Source organism: Hyperoodon ampullatus (genome assembly GCF_949752795.1).
Source record: "Hyperoodon ampullatus genome assembly, chromosome: 16".
NCBI lineage: Eukaryota > Metazoa > Chordata > Mammalia > Artiodactyla > Ziphiidae > Hyperoodon > Hyperoodon ampullatus.
The window spans coordinates 31,054,061-31,077,220 of NC_136929.1; positions in this window are offsets into that span (position 1 = coordinate 31,054,061).

Consider the following 23,160-nt stretch of genomic DNA (forward strand, 5'->3'; position numbering starts at 1 on the left):
TCTTCAGATTCAGTGAAGACTGATAGAGAATTTATTGTGTAAAAGACAGTGTAAGTATTATAAAATTGGCTTCCTATGTCTGCTACTCCAAAGTAATTCTATTAATTGGATCAAGAAGATCTGTGATAACCAAGTCTTCTTCCACCTATCAGCCCCTGACTATACCTTCCTTAACTTTCTAGTAAGTACCATACTGTTTTGATTACTGTAGCTTTGTAATATATTTTGAAATCAGGAAGTGTGATGTCTCCAGCTTTGTTCTTCTTGTTCAAAATTGCTTTGCTATTCAGGTTTTTTTTTTTTGTGTGTGTGGTTCAGATGAATTTTGGACTTTTTTTCTATTTCTGTAAAAAATACCATTAAACATTTGATAAGAATTGCATGCAATCTGTAGAACACTTTGGATAGTATGGACATGTTAACTATATTAATTTTTCCAATCCATGAATATGAGATATCTTTCCATTTTTGTGTCTTTTTAAATTTCTTTCATCAATGACTTATAGTTTTCATCTATAAGGGTCACCTATATAGTTTTCTCCTTCTGAAAGACCACGAAGTCTCTCACCTTCCTGGTTAAGTTTATTCCTAAGTATTTTCAGAGATTTCTGAACAGGGAAGAAAGCTGGTCATAACCTCTTCATAGTTTTCTTGTAAAACCAGAGTTGAAAATGGAAGGAGTAAGGATATCAGAATAATCTCAGAGCTCAGGCTGCAACCAGAGGATCAGTTTAAGTGCAGTGTTGTCTTGACAGGTCTTAGACAGCAACAGGACACTAGGTGCCTAGGAAAGGTCATCTAGGAGACTCAGGGAGTAGAGGTGTGTGCTTACCCTATGCATCTGCTTAGCATTTAGGGTCCACTACAGAGCGGGAAGGAACACACGTTGGGTTAGGAAAGATGAAACCTGGCTGGAAGGAACATGGTGTTCATGGATATGAAAAATCGCTGGATAAAACACAGTCCACAACCCATCCACCATTGTCCGCACTGACTGATGAAGTTACCAATCAAGTGGTGGTCTTTGGAGCTGGGAGAAACCTGAAGAAAGTCATTTTTTAAGCAAGGATCATGGGTCCACAAGCCTCAACTCACTCCATGAATGTCACTGGACCTAAGCTCTGGTTTGAGTGGGTTTCTCAGGAGACTCTTCCCCCTACAGGGTTTTTGAGAAAAACAAGGCATGGCCCTTTACAGTAGGGCTTGAGCTGGGACAGAGCTCACCTACTGTATATGTGTGGCCAGGACAGATTGCAGGGATAGGGCATTGATGAAGTGGGAGGTGGTGGGTGGGGAGAGAAGGGAATGGTCCTGGCTGGAGAAGTGTGGCAGAGACTAGGGAAGGGGCATGCTGATTGAGAGAAGCACTACCAGGCCAAGTGAACGGGATGTGGTTCTGGTGGGAGGGGAGTGACTATGGACTAACACAGAGCCCAACCAGCAAAGTGGCCTTGGAGGGAAAGGAATGGTGGGTGAGGGAGGAGACGAGGTTAGAACAGAGTGTATTTGCCAAGACCCAATGGATAGAGGCATGGCCTTGTGGAAGGGGTGTGGTGGGTTGGAGGGGACATAGTTACAGTGGAGCACAAGGAGTGAGGCCCAAGGGGCATGGATATTCAGAGGACCCAGTCTGGCCACAGGAGAGTAATACGAGGTAGGCAGCATACTGTAAGGAACAAAAAGAACTTCACTGGGAGCTTGTGGCAGAATCAAGGCAAAGCACAGAGGATTAGTCTGGAAAGGAAAAGCATGATATACAGGAGAGAAGGAATGTGTCCCGCGAGAAAACACATGGCCCTGTGGAGCCAAGAGACATGGCCTCAGAAAGTTGGGTGTAGCCATAAAGAAGCACGGGTACATGACTGGCAGTGGCCACGGCCAGAGGGGAGTAGAATTAAGGACATGAGGGAGCATGGTCCAGCGGGAGTGCGGAGGTGGGCATAGCCATAACTGAGGGGATATGGCTCCTACCAGACCACGAGAAGCACAGAAGTCCATTAATTTATACCTAGCACAATTCCTTGTCTCTCCTCAAAGCCCTTCCTTCTTCCATAATTCTTTGTTCTTATTGACAATTCTCTCCCACAAGTCTCTGTTCTCTTCCACAGTTATCTCTTTCCTCAAAGCCTCTGTTTTCTCCCATAATTCCAGGTCTCAACTACAATTCTCAGCGGCTATGATGGAGCACTGGATATGGCCATGGATTACCACTGTGTGTGGCCCCAGCAGGAGTTGTGGGGCAGGAGGGGGAGTATCATGAAGGAGTAAAGGTGGCTTGGCTTCGGAGGGAGGGGCTTGACTCAGACAGACTGTGAGGGCAGTGGTCAGAAGTGACGGGGGTGGACCCTGTGGGAAACGCTGGTAGAAGAGCAGTTGTGAATTACTTCTCTCTCCCCACATTATCTTCTTTCCAGTAATTCCCTCTACCATAATTTTCTGTTCTCATTCACATTTCTTTCTCCCACAGTGCCTTGTGGGCACTCATATTCCTCTGTGCTCTCCCACAATCCTCCATGTTCTCCCACATTTCTCTTTTCTCCCCCAGAATTCTCCACTCTCTCCCCAAATTCTGTCTGTCCCAGGATTCTCTGTTTTCTCCCACAATTCTCTGCAGTGCCTCAGTAGGGGGAGTAGCTTATGATGCTTCACTAGTGACCCTGAATGGGAAGTGTGACCATGGAAAGCCTAGGGTGGACTTAGCGGGAGAGGTAGGTTTGCACCATTTGGGGACATGATGGTCAATGAAGGTGGTGTGGCCAGTGCAGGAGAAGCAGGTCAAAGTGCCCAAAGCTAAAAGGATCTCATTCAGGAATGCTTCCTTCCTCCCTCCCTCCCTTCCTTCTAAAGTGTACCCTTTTTGTATTTGCTCTTGAAAGGCTACACAGTTGAAGCAATATGATCACTTCCATATTTAATGTAATTCGGCCCAGAGTTTACAGAGGAATTGAGGTTATTCTTCAAATCAGCTATACAGAACTGCTTCTGTATTTGTTGGGAATACTGTTGTTGAAAGCAATTATTCTTTCTCTCCACAAATACTTATTGAAGGAATCTCTGTGCCAGACACTGAGCTAAGAGCTAGGGACAAACTGATGAATAAGACACACCCTCTTTCTCAAGAAAGTATGACGTGGTATATAGCACAAGTTTTAACAAAGGCACAGATTCAGCCTGGAAATCTCAGAGATGTTTGAGCTGTCTTGAAGTAGCAGTATTAATGAGGAAGAATTGAGTGGCAGGTGAGGAGTGAGAAATAATAAAAGGAATTGGGACCGCAGAGCATGAAGAAATAGAGCTGGTGACTAACCGGGGACTGGCAAGGAGTCAGTATGGCTGGAAAATAGGGGAAGCCTAGTGGTGTTGGTGGGAAATGAGACTCCAGACATGGATAGAGGACTGTGGTCTTCAAGATAACGGGAAGCCATTGAAAAACTATTCAGGAGCTCAACACAATCATAACTGAGTTTTAGAAAGGTCATTCTTACAAAAGTGTAGAGGATAGGTAGGAGGGGGTAAGACTGGATTCAGAGAAACTGGTTATAAGGTGAGCCCAACAGTATATTGTAGGAAATGATGGGATCTTGAACTAAGACAGTAATTAATATTTGAAGAAGAGAGATATTTAAGAGATTTAGAGTATCCTTCATTGTCCCCTATATAAAATGTTAGAAAATGTCTTGTCTGCCCTGAGTTGGAAAGGGCATGGATTTTAGAATCAGATAATCCTCAGTTTAAATCTCAGCTCTCCACATATTAGCTGAGTAGAGAAATATCTCAAGTCTTCAAGTTCCTTATCCATCAAATGGGAATAGCAATATCTAGCTCACAAAGCTGTAAACATTAGTAAACATACATAAAGTGCTAGCATATAACTCGAACTTTGTGGTTGACCTTTATGTTACTCACATATTTTAATTTTTTTCTTTAGATTGCAGGAAGTTCAGAGTTAAATATAATATGAATCAACAGAAATCCTATTACACCTCATGACCAACATATATGCTTTCACTATCTTCTAATATTTCTATTATATTAACTTTATTGAATAGTTGGTCTTTTACTATAAACAATCTTATGTTCCTTTTGGAAAAAAAGGTGAATAAGAAATATGTAGATGGATGGATAGACAAATGGATGCATGGATGGATCTATGGATGTTGATCAGTATAACCTTGACCTTGATTATAAACCAACCCCAAATTTAGTGGTTTAAAACAACAACCCTTTTTTAGCTCACAATTCAGTGGGTCAGCTGGAATGACTTCAGCTGGGACAGCTCAGTTTTGTTCCATTTGGTATTAGCTAGAGTCAATCATGCTTTGTTGTCAGTTGGAAGCCAATGACCTCACTCACATTTTCGGTTGCCTGTTGGCTATTGGCAGGGACGAAGAAGGTAACTGAGCTAGCCTAGGTTGTAGGGTTCTCGAGAGCAGTGTAACAGGGCTACTTGCACTGAAAGCACTTTTTAGTTCCCTTCATCAGGTTTGCTAATGTGACACTGACCAAAGCAAGTACCATGGACAATTCCAGACTCAAAGACCAGAGAAACTGAACTCCACTTTTGATGGGAGGAGCTCAAAGTCATATCACAAATGGATGGAAAGAATTTGTGGCCATTTTTTTGTAATCTTCCACCACCCGAGCTAGCTTAGTATCTTTCATATGGTAATTGTTTCAGAGTTCTTTGACTAAGTTTCCACGGCTATAATGCAATAATCCTTTACCATTCACATCCTTGCTATTTGAGGATCTTCAGCTCCCTGTAAAGTCCTGAGGGTGCATCCTGGGGGTCCCCCAAAGAGTGTCTCATTATTCTCAGTTGCTTCCTACCTGAAGATATTTTCCCTTTTGCACCAGCCTCCTTCGCCCTCATTGGATATCCCAGACCTACCAGATGCTGCTCTCCTCATGGGCATTTAATCTGCTTGCTAATCTAACTCCTTTATCACTGGTGCAGCAGAGTCTTTCAGGCATAAACCTACCCAGTGTCTTGTGGCACTGCTGGGAGAAGGCCATCCTTCCCTTTTCACAAGTCCACTCTTGGTTAGTGGAATACCAAGTGTCTCAGAGTGTTTTTGTATGTTTGTTTGTTTTGTTTGTTTTTTGCGGTACGTGGGCCTCTCACTCTTGTGGCCGCTCCTGTTGCAGAACACAGGCTCCAGACATGCAGGCTCAGCGGCCATGGCTCACGGGCCCAGCCGCTCCGCGGCATGCGGGATCTTCCCAGACCAGGGCACGAACCTGTGTCCCCTGCATCGGTAGGCGGACTCTCAACCACTGCGCCACCAGGGAAGCCCTCTCATAGTGTTTTGAGAATACACTTGTACATTTTCCATATGGATTGCCTCCCATTCCCACCAATCACAGTTCCACTGGTTGTAGAGGTGTTGTGAGCAACACTGAATCAGAAGACGAATCCAAGTTTATAATCAATTCATCTTCAGGATGCTCCAACCAGTGACTAAATCTTGTTCACCTGACTCCTTCCTTCGTTGTGAGGTTTTTTCCCCCCCAAGACTCCTTGGGACAATATCACCAGTTCAACGAACATAGTCAGATATGTCTGAATCTCAGATAAGTGCTATTACTGTCCCCAATTTGTAGATGGGGAAACTGAGGCTTAGAAGGAAATTCAGAAAATTGTCCTTGGTCTCATAGCAAGTACATAGCACAGCTGGGATTTGAACTCAGGCACTCTGATTCCAAAGCTCATTCACTTAGTAGCCTCACTATAGTCTATCCCCTAAATGTAAATTATTCCACTAGGTATATAGGACCCTATAGGGCCCTCCCAGGCACAGAAGCTTTTCTGTGTCCCCCATTTCAGCATTTCTGCTTAAAATTTAGGTGTTGTGAATACAATGCACAAGAGCTGTTTTCTTTGTGCTAAAAGAGGACAATTGAAGCCAACCTGAGTAAAGACAGGAAAGTTTCTCCTTTTAGGAGAAATTGCAGTGTAGTCGTGGTAATAAGATACTAGCTGTCTGGTTTGTGGCTCTGTACTTTGCAATATAATATAGTATTGTACTTTTAAGTATGCTACTCTGTGAAGCCATGGACGTGATGGCTTTGCCAGAGAAGAAAGAGAAGAAAAAGGAACTGTGGTAGAAACAGAAGAAGGAACTACTCAGGACATGCCTCCAAATTTCAAGGGTGTCGTGGTGTAATAAAAAGAGCAGGAAACATGCATTCAGATTGTCATGGGTCCCCAAACCGATTTCCCCTTTACCAGCTGTGATGTTGAGCAAATAATTTAAACCTCATTTTTCTCTACTGAAAAAAAGGGTTACATCACCTCCCATATAACGTTGTGAGTGTTAAATAAGCTAATGTATGCAAAGCATCTTAGGCAAGTAGCTGGCCCAGAAATATGTCCACTTAAGAAACTGCATCTACTATTATAAACTTTAAACCTTTTGAAACAAGGTAGAAAAATCAGTAATTATTATAAGAAAAGGAAAACGGAAAAGTTGCCAGCCAACAAACACAGCTTTTGTTCAGTATCAGTTCTCTTATAGTCAACATGTTCTTAGTCTGTTTCTTATATCCTTTTCCATGTTTTTTTTCAATCCTGGCTCCATGGATGGGTTAGTTCTCATTTGCCCTAAGATCAGTAGACTTATTCTTGTTACTTTCCCTTTTCTTTTTTTTGCCGTACGCAGGCCTCTCACTGTTGTGGCCTCTCCCGTTGCGGAGCACAGGCTCCGGACGCGCAGGCTCAGCAGCCATGGCTCACGGGCCCAGCCGCTCCGCGGTATGTGGGATCTTCCCGGACCAGGGCACGAACCCGTGTCTCCTGCATCGGCAGGCGGACTCCCAACCACTGCACCACCAGGGAAGCCCTCCCTTTTCTTTTCTTTTTCTTCTTCTTCAAATATTATCCCATAACGTCCTTCTTTGTCGGGGTGGCGGGGTGGGGGGTGGGGGCGTTGACTTTGCACTGGTTCTTGAAGAATTTTAACGGGTAGAGAATGCAACAAATCTGACCATCTATGATATTTGCAAAGACTAGTGAGCAGCTTGGTGTGTCTGGAACACAGCATATTACTGGGGGAATTTTTTGTAAAGGGAATTAGAGGGAAAGTGATAGAGCACTATGAATCCCAAAGTAAGAAATGCAGATTTTACTGTAGGCAGTGGAGGCTTTTGAAGGTCTCTGAAGAGGCAAATGACATTTCAGATCTGTATAATAGGAAGATAACTGTGACACCAGTATAAAATTAGATAAAAGTGAATAATGGATTCAAGTGAACAGAGACTGGAAGTGGGGAGATCATTTAAGATCATTTAGAGTCATGACAAGAACCCTGAAAAGCTATGAGGATGACCTGACCCAACTAGAACAGTGGGAATGAGAAGGTAGGATAAGGTCCAAGAGGCATTTGCCTAGCTGAATCTGCATTTGTTCAATATAAAGTGTCCACTCCATGGCAATAACTCTTCTAGGTACCAAAGACACAAAGTGAACACAGTTACCAAAAGTCATGCCTTGGGGGAAATTTTAGGTGGTGAGGAATGTGCTGTAGAATAATATAGCTGGGAAGGAAAAAGGGAGCCCTGGGTGAGAGCCGCTGTCTCAGAGAGAGAACTCAGTGGGGGTCTTTAATACAGTGACACAAAGAGTCCATGATGGAGCAAGCTTGGGGACCCAGCAGGGAGATATTTCCAGGATGAGTAGCCAGCAGGCACCAAGTCAGGAGCTTCAGTGTGAATTCTCAGACCAGCAAAATGGTTAGACTCTGGAACAGGGAGCAGGAAGGTGAAAGCAGTAGGAGATAAGCAAGCAGGGGCGTCTAGAGGGCTAGTTCTTGGAGGTCACTTAAAAGATCTTTTGGCTTTTACTCTGAGTACTATGGAAGCTCTTTTGCATGTTTTGTGATTCATTTATTACTAATTAACTTAGCCATACTTAGGCATGTAACTGAAACCTTTCTGCATCTCAATTTCCTCATCTTTAAAATGGGTAGAAGAACTGTAAGCCATATGGGGTTGGTGTGAGCATTAAATGACTGTTGAAAGGCACTTGAGTGTTGACCAGGTACGTGGATTGAATGGGTGGGAGAGTGACCTTTCGGGTCAACACAACTAGATCATGGTGGTATTTTCTGGAAACATAGGAAGAGAGCCAGACTGGTGAACAAGGTGCTGTGTGACATCCAGGTGGTTGTCCTGGTGTGGCTGGTTCTATAGGTGTGGACTCCGGAAAGAGGTGTCGCCTGGAGACATGGATTTCAGAGAAGGAAGGCGGAGAAGTAGGGTAGTCACTACATTTTTACATAAGTTGCTGTTAAGCCTTCAAAAATCTTTCGTCCACTACTGCCGCACATTGTCACTGTCTCCTAATGTTGAAGGAGAGTCTCATTAAACTAAACTGCAAAACAATTCTGTAATCATCATTCTTAATCCTCCTTCTCCTGGCACAGGCACACAAACCTCCTACTAATGTTTGCCTTTAACTCTAGATGTCATAAAACAGGTGTCCAGTGAAGACCTGGCACCAGAAAAGGCTTGACGGCCTTGCCCTCTTTTCTACAGCAACTTCCAAGTTCAGAATGGAACACACCTGCACACACACACCTTCCACCATTAGGTACTTTTCCCATTTGTTTGTTTCTGCTTTCCCGATTCTTTTTGTGTCTTCTTCCCTTTTAAAGTATATATCCAGGCTATATACACATCCTCACATCCTCCATTTTTCCATTTGCAATATTATTATCACTCACTTTGATGGATTTACCTAGGTTTAACTGATTCCTGATCTCACTAGTCAGTGTCATTCAAATACACACCCCTATGTATTTAAACATTACGCATAATGACATCACCTGCCAAAGATGCAAGGGGGTGGTGTCCATGAGAGAAGGCCTTTCTTTTCTTTTCCTTCCCTTCCCTTTCCTTTCCTTTCCTTTCTTTCCTTTCCTTTCCTCTCCTTTCCTTTCCTTTCCTTTCCTTTCCTTCCCTTTCCTTCCCTTTCCTTCCCTTTCCTTTCCTTTCCTTTCTTTCCTTTCCTTTCCTCCCTTCTCCTCTCCTCTCCTCTCCTCCCTTCTCCTCTCCTTTCTTCCTTTCCTTTCCTTTCCCAAGCAGTGTCCTTAGGATTGAAACAAAGCAGGACCCTGTGGGGCACTGCCGGGTGCAGATCCTTTCCATGTCCCCCGTTTTCTGTTTGTAGGAAATAGGCTTCATTCAGTCCCCTTGACCTTCCCTGAGTTCCAAAGGGCAAATTCAAACAGTTGCTAATCAGAAAAGGGAGAAAAGGCAGAAACCCAGAGGAGCAATCAAGAAAAAATAAATAGTACAGTGATAAAGCAGGGTCCTGGTTCCCCCTCAAAGGATATATATATATACATATATATATATATATATATATATGTATATATATATATATATATATATGTATATATATATATCTATCTCAATATCTTTGAGTTCTTCTGCAGGAACTAAGGTTCCCCCCCCCTCAGGTGGAGGATGGTAAAGTCAGGCTGAGCACAAGATTCCTGGAACACCACCCTGCTACCTCACCACCAAACTATCAGAAGAAAGCCTGTACACAGTGGAAGATAACGAAGACTCTCCTCCTCTCCCCAAATGATTAACTGTGATTAACTTCCCCTTTCTCCCTTTACAAACTTTCATGGTGGGGCAGAATCTTTGGAGTTGGTTATTGGACATGAGTCCACCTTCTCCCCAGGTTGCCAGCCTCTTGAATAAAGCAAACTTTCCTTTCCGACCAACACTTTTCTCTCAAGTATTGACTTTCGAACATCAAGTTTGGTAACAGAATGGCTCTGGGGGGATCCATGGAGCCCAGAGTTGAGAGCTGAGAGGGCCACCTTGTGCATGCCCGCATTTCTTACTCTGAGAAGGGAGATGCCACACCCACTGCCATGTCTAACATCCTCCGTACTCCTACAGGTTTAAACCCTCTACATGGAAAACCTTAGTTTGCCTTCTTGCTTGAACCATATTATTCCCCACACCTTTCTTATTTAAGCAGATCCCATGATTTTCCCTAAGCCTCCATTCCTTAAAGTCACATGTCACATGATTTTGTAACCAATATCTATCTGTTTCTACTATCTTCCTTCTGTCTTTTTTCTAACCCTCACCCCCTTACATTAGGAGACTGGTAATTTCCATCTTTTTCCCATTGCAGTTGAAAAGAACTGCTGAAGGTGTGGGCAGCCAGGCAACCCTTCAGAAGGAATTCAGCCATGGTGTCAGCCAACCCAGGAGGCTGCTCTTCTGCTGGAATTTCTGCTCCCAAGTCATTTGCTTTCTCTGATCTGGGTGACTTTGTACCTAGTTGAATACTGTGAACCACTTTCCTCCACCCCAAGCATGCCTTAACCTTCCCCCATTTTTGTTGGGCTAACTCCTCCTTGTTCTTAGGTTTTGTAACCTCTGCTTTTGTTGGTAAGTATAACACCCATTTCGCCCCAAGGCTACAATAGGTGCTTCTGTCTGTGTGTGCAGATCAGTGTGTGTGTGTGTGTGTGTGTATACATATCCTCCATAGTCGCCCAATATTGTATGGTCATTGTCCTGGGGCTTTTCTGCTTTCCCATTTAGATTGTGACCCCTGCTGAGGTCACTTCAGTCTCACTGACACCAGTATTGAGCCTGAGCGGATTCTGAAAAGATGCTTATTAAATGAATATATGCATTTCTTCATTCTTTCATCATCATGCTAACATTAAATAAGATGCTGTATATTACTTTACCCACATAAAATCTTTTTTTAGTCTCACTTTTACCTTCTCTTGATGTCTTTTTTCCCTCCTAAAATCATTTCTTAAAAGATTATCTATTATATGAAATTTCTCCTTCAATGTCACCAGAATCTATTTTTATAACATCACGCTTTTTCTTTTTTCTTGCATACTTTGAAGTGTTTTGAGGTTTGCCTTTATTTTCACCTGTATCAATCATCTTACCATCCTGAGACTAGTATTCTCAAGCAGTATAGCAAGTTGTCTCAAAATCATTAAGCTTTTTTCAAACTACATATCCTCATCAAGAGAGTCTATGGGATTCCTATTTTCCCACCCTACACAACTTTATTTTAGAACTAGCCACCATTTCAGATGGATGCTTTTTATATCTATCAAGTGTGTTGGGACTAAAAAAGTAAAAAGTTGAAAACTACTCAGTACTATATAAATATGTTTCAACTGAACTTTGATTTTATTTATGAGTGATTATGAAATGAATCACAACTCAGATTTGCAAGAGAAAAAAGGATTTATTTATCTTAAGTCTATTACAAGTTCCTTTTTACCAGGAAAGTGGGAAATCAGTTGCAATTTCTCTGGGGTTCCAACCTCTTTTTTTCCAGAATTGGGCTTTGGGTCCTCTGACATCATTCCTTGATTATTCATTCGAGAAATATTTATTTAGCTCTTACTGTGTGATAGGCAGTGTTTCAGGCTCTGGGATATAGCAGAGAGCAAAGAAAGTTTCTGCTTTCATAGAAACAAATATACACATACATACGTATGTAAGTCAACATATGTGTATGTACTGTTAAGTGGAGATACATATTATGAAGAAAAATAGCATGGGGTGTATGGGGACAGGAAATCCTAGGTGGGAGCTACTATTTAAGATAGGTTGGTCAAGACAGGGCTTTCTGATATGGTGATATTTGAGCCCTAGGAAAGGGCAAGTACTCAGAAGGAATAAGTGTAGATACGTAAATAGAAAGGGAAGGGAAGATAAGACTGATCCCTGGGGCTTTCCAGATGGAATAGAAAAGGAGTATCAGTAAAGAAGACTAAGAATAAGTTCCGGAGGTAGGAGGAGAACCAGGAGGTGTAGAAAGCAAGAAACCCAGTGAAGAAAGTGCCTCAAGAGGAAGGGGCCAACAAGCTGTAATCAGTGCTTCTGGTAGTATGAGTGAGATGAGGACTGAGCACTGACCACCTGTGGAAGGCTGTCCTCTCTGAGATGGCACTTGCCCCCTCTGGCCCTCTACCACCGGTTTATACAGGTCCCTTTCCATTGGGTTCAATGTTTTCCACCTGCTCTGTGAGCCACATTTGTGTTCCAGGAACCAACCTACTTCACTGAAGCCATACTCAGGTATGGGGTCCAATGAGGCTAAGACGCTAACTACTGTCAGGGAGGAAGAAAATTTCCTCTACTCTTCTAGGTCCTCCTAGCTGGTCTAAGAATTAAACTGACATAGGACAGATTGACAGGAGGAAATCAAACAAAAGTTTTAGAGCAACTGTACTTGGGAGAGACCAGGAAAACTGAGTATCTCACCGAAATGGCCGAAGCCCTCAACTTAAATACCATCTTCAGCTAAAGACAAAAGATATTGGGGGTAGATGTTCTGTTATCCTTTAATCCTTGTCTGAATTCAAGGGTCTGCCAGTCCCAAACCAGGGATTTCACAGGGGAGGAGGACTCTGGGAACAAGCCCTCTATCTAAATTCTTTTAGGCAGTTAGGGAGGAAGGTCAAAGGTTCTTCCTGAGTCTTGGGCCTTCACATGCCAAACAAACACGTTTTGGGGTGGCAAATTTTGCTCTCTTATACTACTTAGACACAGGAGGAAGCTATTTCTTCAGGAGGATCCTAAGACATCTTCCGTAGTAAGTGTATAAAATGGAACACAGGTTTCTTCTTCTCTAGGTTTTCTAAAACCCATTCAGAAGACCCTGCTGTCCCCACCTTCATGTTCCTCAAAATGAGAAGGAGTGAAGCTCAGGGTCCTTTTCAGAGACCAACCAGCACCTAAATTCTTCTCCTTTGACTTCAAATTCTACGTATTTCCTACAGTGCAGGAAGTCTTTATTTAGTGGAAGAATGATGGGTGGAGACTTGTTACGTATTCTCTTTTCTACATTGTCTAAACTCTGAATTCTTTCACGTTCCCTCAGGACCTACACTTTTACCCAAAACTTGCTGCTAATAACCATTCCCTGATGTGAGGAGCGTAGCATGGCAGCCCCTTGAATTCAGAGAAGGATTAAAGGATAACAGAAAACACCAAGGTGAGTCTTATTTTTGTCCCAATTTCTTTACCTTTCTATTTTTTACTGTAGGTTTCTTTATTTATTTTACTTGCAGTTAGCAACATGTGTTTTGACTCTGGAGAAAGGGAAGTGATCTCTGCAATCTTCTGCCTTTAATCCTCCCCGAAGGAGGAGCAATTTTGATTTGGGTCTGTCTGCTCCCAAGGTGCTGAGTGAAAGATATCTTCTAAGGGACAAGCATCACCACACATATCCACATGGCCATCTTCTGTCTGTTTCTTCCTGTTAAGGGCCAGGCTGCTCCCTCAGGGGAGGATGTAGGATCTTGGGATCTTGTTTTGGTTCTGGCTGTCCTTTCATGTTTTCTCTTCCTCTAGCTTGGTAGCCAAAGACTCTCAGGCCAACTTGTTTGTGAACACCACAAGTAAACAGGCTTTTTTTATTCCATTTTATTTTTGTTGTTGCTGTTTATTTTCTTTCTGATTTCAATTTTCCCTGTTACTGGCAGAAGGACATGATTCTAGCCTTTCCTTCCATTATAGGGGTAGAGCTGAGTTTTGGCTTTGGAATAGGAGAGAGAGTGAAGAGAACAAAATAGTTCTTGTGGTCTTTAAACCAAAACTTTTTATTTTTTAAGTTTTATTCAGACATAATTCACATAACATAACATTTGAAAGTGTACAATGCAGTGGTTTTTAGTATATTTACTATGTTAAAGAACCATTATCACCATCTAATCCCAGAACATTTCCATCACCCCGAAAGAAACCTCTTACCCGCTAGCAGTCACTTCCCAATTTCCCCTCCCTCAGCCCCTGGTAATCACTCATCTACTTTATGTCCCTATGGATTTGTCTGTTCTGGGCATTTCATATAAATGGAATCATATATATATGGCCTTTTGTGTCTGGTTTCTTTTACTTAGATAATGTTTAGGTTTTATTCATTTAGGGAAAAGGAAACTTCTACATGGTTCCATATAGCTCATTAGAAGTTGGCCTTGGCATTCACAACCCCAGACTCAGCATATCATTGTAGAATACTGTACCTTTCATTGCCTTTTTTGCCATTGTTCCATCAATATCAGGGGACCTGTAGCCAAGGCTGGCTGGGCCCACTGGCTATTTGGGTATTCTAGGACACCTTGGCCATAATACCTAATAACAGTATCCAAAGGATATGAGTATCCCATTTTCATAGAAACAACTTGCTTCATGCCTCCTGTGGAAAACATAACTTACAAGAGGAGCGAAAGTGCATATCCTTTGAATATTTTCTTGTTGTGTATTTTATTTTCCCTATTCTAATAGGATTTCCTCATCATCCTAAATCTTGACCAAGTCTTTCAGTGTTAATGATAAATTAGTGTAATTATATGATTAGAAAGTACAGTCATTACTACCTCACATTTTATATAACCTTGATTTCTCCTTATACTTAAAGCTTTCCAACAATACTGGACCACTTATATATGAAATGTGCTGTGTGTGAGTGTGTGTGTGTGTGTGCAGGTGTGTTCCATTCTGAATTTATGCAGTATACATTATTGATCTCAGACACATGTGGTCACATGTGGCAAGGTGGTGGAAAAATCCATGCAAGAAAAATGTCTCCTTAGATGGAAGCATGAGGTACATCCTGAGACAGATGTTAGCCATGCACTTGATCTTGTAAGAATGCTCCTGGTGGCCAAAAACAGGCATATCCATACTTTCTGGCAGTGATCAACCCGATCCGTGGCACAGGAAGTGTTGCCAGCAGCACTGGCAGTTCTGAGAGCACCAGATGGCCAGCTGTGCTCCCCAGGTGGGCATGGGTAGCCGTGAGAATTGTGAACCCAACTCAAGCAACTCTTCTCTGCTTGTAGTGCTGAGAGGACCAGTAGCTGACATCACTAGGAGCAGGAAAGAAGAAATCAGTGTATACCACATGGTAGATAAAAAGACTTATCAGTGAGCCCACAGGAGACACCCTTGGAGACTCTTCATAATAATTGAAGGTGATCTTGAGGGGGCCCATGATGGCATGTGACTAGGAAAGGCAAAGAAAAATTATCAGTCTGATCTCATTTTTACCCCAGGATGGATGCACTTAAAAAACACTGATCAGTTTTATAAACAAGAGAGAGAGAAAAAAATATATATATATATATAATATATATGATATTCATACATATGTAAATAATAAAATTATATTATATATAGTGATTGTTTAAATTCACAGGCTACTTTTTTATTATTTCCAACCAGGGGCCTAATCAAGTTCCAAAAAATCACTCAAAAGGGCAACAACTCAAATAAATGGAGAAGTCTAATCTTACTCAAGAGTTTCCTATTTAGCTTGAGGAAGTAGTAGTGTTTCCTAAAAACTCTTTTCTATTTCCCATTCTCTTCTCTCCCTCCCATCATTTTAAGAGACAATGTCCGATAGGGAAAAACAGAAAGCTAAGGGGTTCTATTACTTACTGGCTGGTGATCTTAAACAAGTTAATTAATATCTCTGAACCTCAGAGTCTTTGTATATAAAAAGAGGGATAAAATACCACTTACCTGTTGATATGTGGAGAGGCTCAACTGGGTTCGGATCCATAAAGTGAGTAGGAAAATGCCTTGCATGGTGGGCTCTCAGTCAATGGTAGTTCTCTACGTTTTCTTGCTGCCGTGGTCTGGGCCCCTTGAGGAGACCACCCTGGATGGTGTTGAAAAGGCAAGTCCTGGAACAGAGCTCTCCAAGGAAGCCCATGGCAGCCAGTGCCACAAGCACACTTCTCTCTGGGAATGCCATCAGCTCCTGCCTCTGAGTGTCATCCATTTGCTGCCTTCCTTGCCTGTTCTTCAGATGCCATTTAGCCTTGGACTTCTTCCAGCCAGCAGAATAGGCAAGGTCTCCCCAGACTCATGCAGAACTGGGCAGCCTCTGGCACCTCTGCGTCACTCTCTCTGCCATAATCCTCTGACCCGGCAAGGCCAGTCCCCTCCCCACTCCTGACTCATCCCTGGGTTCCAATTCCTACACCAGTAGCTAAGGACCACCAAGATAAAGCATCACCATCAGACGTTCCTTCTCCTCTTACATATTCTGCCCTCCCCCCTCCTTTCCCACATCCCTCCTCAATTTATTCCTTTCTTCCATTTTCTAGGTTCTCTTTTGAGGTTGATGAGGGAGAAAATAAAGCTCTAGAAACAATGGATCCCATTGTCTCAGTATTTCCAGAAATGACCGATTAGTATCAACTCTGCCAAACTGAAAATCATCATAGTTTTTGACACTCACCGAAATTTGCGTAGACAACACTAAACAATTTTACCCTTGCATGAGAAGAGATCCCAAGATCATTCCTAAGGAAAAATCTGACTTCAACATCAGACATCCCATGACCATCTCCTGGGAAGGTGCTTCACTCCTTATCTGAATGTGGAGTCGAATCAGTTGTATGAACTTGCTCACACATGCCCCTCATTGTATGGCTCAAGTCCAACACATAAGGGGTCTCCCTTCAGCCAGGAGCTAGGAGCTAGTCCGTGTCATGTAGTAGTTAAAAGCCCAGCTGTGGCACCAGGCTTCTGAGATTTCAAGCTATTGGTGATAGGTAAATCTAATAAAGTCTTTGTTTTCTGATATATAAGGTAGGTAGACTAGCAGTTATTAGCTCATAAATTTGTATGAGACATGTGTTACAAACAAGACCTGAAATATAGTAAGTGTTCAAGAGCGTAAGCTAGTATTACTGTTGTTGTTGATAATTTTCTAAGATGAGGCTAGAGAACTTAACTTTGAGCTGTTTTAAGCTAAACTGAGGGAAGTAAAAATATGTACATAATAAGTAAAGAAGATACATAAAGACGATTGTTTGAGACAGTGGTCCTCAAACTTTCATGTACATTAGAATCACTGGAAGCCTTGTGAATATACAGATTTCTGGCCTCCAATCCCAAAATTTCTGTCAGTAGGTCTGGGGTGGGGAAAGAAAATTTGCATTTCTAACCAGTTGATGCTGATGTGATGGTCTGCAGGCCATACTTAGAGCAGCAAATTTTAGGGTATTTCTCTTTTAGAAAAGTAATATGGTTTTTTATCAATGGTTGATACAAAACATGGCCACATGTTTCTATAATTTTTCTTCTGAGAAAGCAGAGTTGAGGTGTGGCTTACCCGCTTTCAATACCCTGTATAAACACCCATGTTAGGTTGAGGCTTCACTCAACAGTCTTAGGAATTGAGCATCCGTGATGTGCCAGGTACTGTCCTAGAAATACATCAGTGGGTAAGACAGACACTCTCCCTGCCCTCTTGGGGGGTGATAGGCATTCAGCAAATAATTACATGGATGAAAAATTACATTTACTATTGAGTGAAAAAATGCTTTCATTCTCATTTCAGCTCTGTGAAATAATACAAATATTATGGTTCTATTTTAGAGCTAAGAAAAAAAGTACAGAATCAAGTAATTTAAGGGCTGGCATTGCCCTTAGAAATCACTTTTTAAAACTCTTATTGCAAATGGAGTTAAAGAACTTCCTCAAAGTGACAGGAGTAATTAGCATCAACACTAGAATTAGACTTTTATTTGAATTTTCTTTTCGTACTGTCTGAAAATGGAAAAGATGGCCTTGGTGTTTTATAGCACATATACTATATACAACATAACAACTCTGGTAGTAAGAGTGAAATAATAACAAGGGAGCTATCAGGCAACATAAAGCGACTTTCTGCAGCACTGATTTAGAGCTCTATGTGGTATTTATAATTTCACTCCTACTTCTCTTGGTGGCCTAGAAGCCAGCCATTATTCTTTCATTATTTACTTGGTGGATGTTTTTCTCTTTGAATTTTTGGAACACATTCTCAAAAGGACACTTGACCATGTCTGATGGATTACTATGTCATTTATTTTTTAAATTGGAAATTTTGTTTAAATCAGTCCACAATTTCTAAAAATGAATCACTTTTCAGATATTCATAAAAATATAATTCTTTTGTAAAATGCCTCTCAGCCAGGTAGTCATTGAGGTCGTTAAATTGTTCTCCTGTTTGAAACTAAAAAGTTCATAGAAAGTAAACAAGAAATATTGCTACTAATTAGAACACATTAAAAAAGAGTGATGAGAAGCTTATACAGATTGAAGCTCACACATTTTAGGGAATAAACTTTTAAGTTACATCAGACAAATCCATTACATAAACTTATTTTAGCTATGGAAATCAGATATTAGCTTCCATTAAATCTTTCCGAACCCGGTTACAAGGGATCCTACTTCTAAGTATTGCAAAGAGGCGGAAGTGGGGTGTAAATCATGGTGCCCTACGTTACTTACTGTGAACACATGATCACAGAGTTTTAAAGGCACAGAACTAGGTAAAAACTTTAAAAAATATCAGTTAAAGTAGTATTTCTAGAGTCAGAAGAGAACATGGAAAATTGTCTTTTCTTACTCTCAGTATATGGATGAAGAAACCAAGTCTCAGAGAGGAAGTGGCCTTTCTGTCATCTTGCGGGCAAACTTCCAATCTTCTGAATCCCTGTCTGGTGCTTTTCTCTGAACTATGGCAGTGACATGGTGCTTTGAAAGTATTATGACATCCCTTCCCCCTCCCCCATTCCTTGGCTGTTCCTTTAGCCTAGGCAAGTTGGAAATTTCTTACACAGTGTCCACAGAGAGAAGAAATCACAGTCAAAAAAGTCTATTCCTGGTTTTGGGGTTTCATAAGCCTAGATCCTGGCACAATGCATAACGCTTTGGAGCAATGCATAGTGATGTGAAGAACAAGGCTTCTTGCCCCAGGCTGGATAAAGATTATCTGGGATGAGGAAAGAAAAGTTCAAAAAGTAGATGCAGAGAGCTTAGACATGGTTGGTTTCTGAGAAGGGACCATGTGACCTGCTTTTCCTTAACCAAACACCTAGAGGGTGAGGGTGCCATGGAAACCCAGAATGCAGTTGGAAGGTTCAAGTATCTCAAAGCAAGTCTGAGTCAGGGAGCAAGTTTCCAGCAGCTCTGGTTTTCATGGCTGGGACTCAGAAGCAGTGTTGGGCAGACAGGCCCCAAACAGCCTCAGTGAGCTCTGCATCCTACTCTTCATCACAACACCAATGAACTGAACCTCTGCACCCAAGAGGGATGGACGTGACACAAGAGTGGGAGAGTTGGAGGGGTCTGAGGTTGTGAATGAGGAAGGATGCAGCAGTAACCTGCAGGGATAGTTGATGACCGGAGGCAAGGCTGAGACCAGGGTGCCTCATGGATGCCAGGGTGGATGTTGTCCCCCCTCCAGCCCTTCCCATGCCTCAACACCCTGTAAGTCACCCTAAATTTAGGCCTAATCCTGGGGAAGCAAAGAGTAGGTGAAGGTGGGAGACAGGGAGGAGACCACTTTATATAGACTGAGATCAAATTTCCAACCATTTGGCCAAATGGGAAATAGAAATGAACATTAGGTTCAGTTACAACAAAATAGGGAAATTTCTTGTCACCAAAGAGTTTGTGGGTGACTTTTTTGCCCACTATAAATATTACTGCTTACTTGGCATGAGTGTAATTTCCCCAAATGGCAAAAGAGTTTCTTTTCTGAATTCAACTTAAAAAGTAATTTAATCCAATTATTTGACAGGTAAAATGCCCTTAAATAATATTTTAGGAGACATGGCAACTCCTCTTTTAAATGAAAAACTGTTGTGAAGAACAATTTATGTCTTAAAACATTTTAATGTAAAACTTGTGTTGGTATCTCATTTTGGACTTGAACACCAACTCAGCCCCCATATATTCCCCTCTTACATCCTGTCTCAGGAAACTTCCAGAAACTCTGCTGCACTGAGGGCCTCTCAACAAGACCTCCCAGCTTCCTTTGGGAAACACCCCCAGCCCACTCTCAGCAGAGTACATGATCATTTTATTATTTGATCCAAATTGTCTTTCTTATTTTACAATGTTATTGTTATTTACACATTTCAGCTGTTCCCATGTTTGTTCCTGAAGTGCATGCAGTTAACATGCTCTTCAGCTAACATTTACACATGCCTTTGAGGGTTACCACTGCTTTCCTGTCTTTTTCAAAAAGGCTGTGGGTCCAGCTCCCTTTTCTTGTATGGGAATGTCAGGAAGGGGAAAGCTCTGAAGGTCAAAGTTCAGGCTTTGGAGCCCCTCCAGTCTCTATCACCTACTGGCTTTGGGTCTTTAAGCAAACCTCCCTATGCCTTAATTTTTTCATTTATAAAATGAAGATAATGATAGTTTCTACCTCATAGAGTTGCAAGAATTCAATGTAAAATACTTAGTGCAATTTCTGGCAAATAGTGTTCAAAAAATGTCAACTATTACTATTATGTGACCTGAAACAAGGAATTTGCCACATCTGCCCCCTCCCCCTGTCCCCATTTTCTTCTTCCCTTTGTGCTATTTTATTCCCTAATAAATGCTTGGTGAATGTATTCTAAAGGAACCATTTGCTTTCACTTTCAGTTCTATAAAATTTAATGAAACCAATGGCCAGACACCATGGTAATGAGACAAGACAATGAATGAAGCTCTGTGTTCTTCATCTTAGAGCTTAAGAGAGACAATTCAGAACTTCACATTCGCACATGCTGACTGGGATGTTGACTGGGAAGGGGCACTGGAGAGCCATTGAAGGCTTCCTGGAGGGGGCTACCACTGAGCTGAATCCTGAACCGTGTGTGAGAGTCAGCTAGGGGAAGAATAGTGCACAGGTCTTTCCAGTCAGTGGGAAGAGCCTGGAACAGGGAGAAACAGCATGAAGACATTGTGTGTGGGGAAAAAAAACAAAACAGCCTTGGCATTTGCAGGGATCAGGGCAAGAGTACAAATGGCGGCCGCATACCTTATGTCTATTTAGAAGTTATAAACCAAACTAACAAACTTCTATATAAAATAAGTTTTATCCTCCTATCTTGAAAAATATACCTTCATAACATTCTGGAAGGCTGGGTTGTAAGTTGGAATATTGGAACTTATTGGAATTCCAGGCTAGAAATGTGATGTTGAGGAGAGAGTCAGCCCCTAGCCCATGGCCCATCTTCCTCTTTTCTCATTCCTGGCTCCATCACCCACCTCCCTTTCTTTGGCAATAATGCTAACATTTGCCCTTTGGCTAGTCCACCTCAGACCTGCCCAAAGTTATCGTCTATCCTTCAGAGCATAAACTCAGGGAAGAGAACAATACAGGTGCTGGAAGGGCTTTGGGTTATTTGTCCAGGGAATTTGGGAGACCAGTAGCATGGTCCACAAGGAGGAAGCATGGCCTCCGAGTGAGTGCCTCCCCTAAATACATGGACATCTCAACTGTGAAGAGGACCAGGGAGCACCAGAACCATGTGCCCTAAAGAACAGAGGTCTTAGAACGGATACCCTTTGTGTCCAGATCTAAGAGTGATACCAAAGAGAAATCAAATTCTCCATTATGAGACCATAAAGACTAAGGCAAAGAGTGGGGTAAGAGGCTGGAAGGAGTAGATAAGAGTCATGCCATGGATGTCTTTGTATTCCATGGAGGCTGAACTTGAATCTTAGGCTTAGTAGAAATATTGAAAGTTTTTGTGAAAAGAAATGTCATAGTTACATTAAAAAAATTACTTGCTACAATTTGGAGGACACATTGAGTTTTAAGAGAAAATAAGATAAAGGTAGAAGGGCCAGTTTGGGAACAGTTCAGTTGAAAGATAAACCTGAATTTTATGGAGATGAGAAGATGGGTCAATACGTGTTTTGGAGGTAAAATTGGTAGCAAATGTCCTTTGTACTTGGGGTGGGAGAGTATGAAGGGTGGACGTCAGAGAGAACTAGAACAGGGGTCCCCAACCCCTGGGCCTCGGACTGGTACCGGTCTGTGGCCTGTTAGGAACAGGGCCGCACAGCAGGAGGTGAGAGCTGGGCAAGCAAGTGAAGCTTCATCTGCCACTCCCCATCACTCGAATTACCGCCTGAATCATCCTTCCCCCCGACCCCCATCCGTGGAAAAATTGTCTTCCACGGAACTGGTCCCTGGTGCCAAAAATGTTGGGGACCACTGAACTAAAGGATGACTCCCATGTTTTGGCTCAGTGACTGTGTGTTGATTTTTTTATTGCTGTCACAACAAATCACCACAAATTTAGTAGTTAAAAACAACACCCATTTATTATCTCCAAGTGCATCTCAGCTGGGTCCCCTGCTTAGAGTCCAGTAAGACTGGATTCCATTCTCTTCTGAAAGATTCAAGGATGAATCTGCTTTCAAACTCATTCAGGCCGTGGGTTAAATTCCGTTCCTTGAGGTTGTAGCACTAAGGACCCCATTTCCTTGCTGGCTGTCAGCTGGGGGCTGGTCTTTGCTCCTAGAGGCTGCCCGAATTCCTTCACATGCTTTCCATACAGACCTCTCCAGCAACAGCAGAGTTCCTCACACTTCGAATCTCTCCAGCATCCCTTTTTCTTGCCAACTCTCTGCTGCATTTCTCTTCTACTTTCCTCTTCTGTAAACAGAAGAAATAATTCTCTACTTTTAAGGACTCATGGGATTGGATTGAGCCCACCCTGGTAATCTAGGATAATCTCCCCACCTTAAGGTCCTTAACCTTAATCACCTCTGTAAAGTCCTGTCATGGAACTCGATCTATTCACAGGTTCCAGGGGGGCCTGAAGATGGGGAGGGGGTGATATTTAAGGAGGCTGTTCTCTCTGCCACAGGCTGTTAAAATGCTTCTGGAATTATTCAGTCTAACCAACCTGTTCATTCCACAGATGCCCCTTGTCTAAGGCCAATCAGCTGGTTGGTGGCAGAAGCTGGGTGAAAAATCCAGCCTTCCTGATTTCTAGCCCAGGCAATCCAGGACCATGCTATCTAGTAGCCCCTGACCCTACCTCCCCAACCTCACCGAATTGTTCTCTATCAAATCACCTTGTTTTTTCCTTCATTGACTTCATGAGACCCTCAAGTAATGTTACTAGTTTATTATTTATTGGCTGTCTTCTCTCACAAGTATTTCAGCTCCCAATTGAGCTACATGTCTAAAATAGGGATTTTACCTGGTTTGTTCACCATTGAAGCTCCAGTGCTGCAAATAGTGTTTGGTTCATAGTAAGTGTCAATAAATGCTTATTGAATGAATAAATGAATGGATGATGATGATAATATTTGGCCTGAGTAGATGAGTTTTGAGAAAAAGACACACCATTGCAG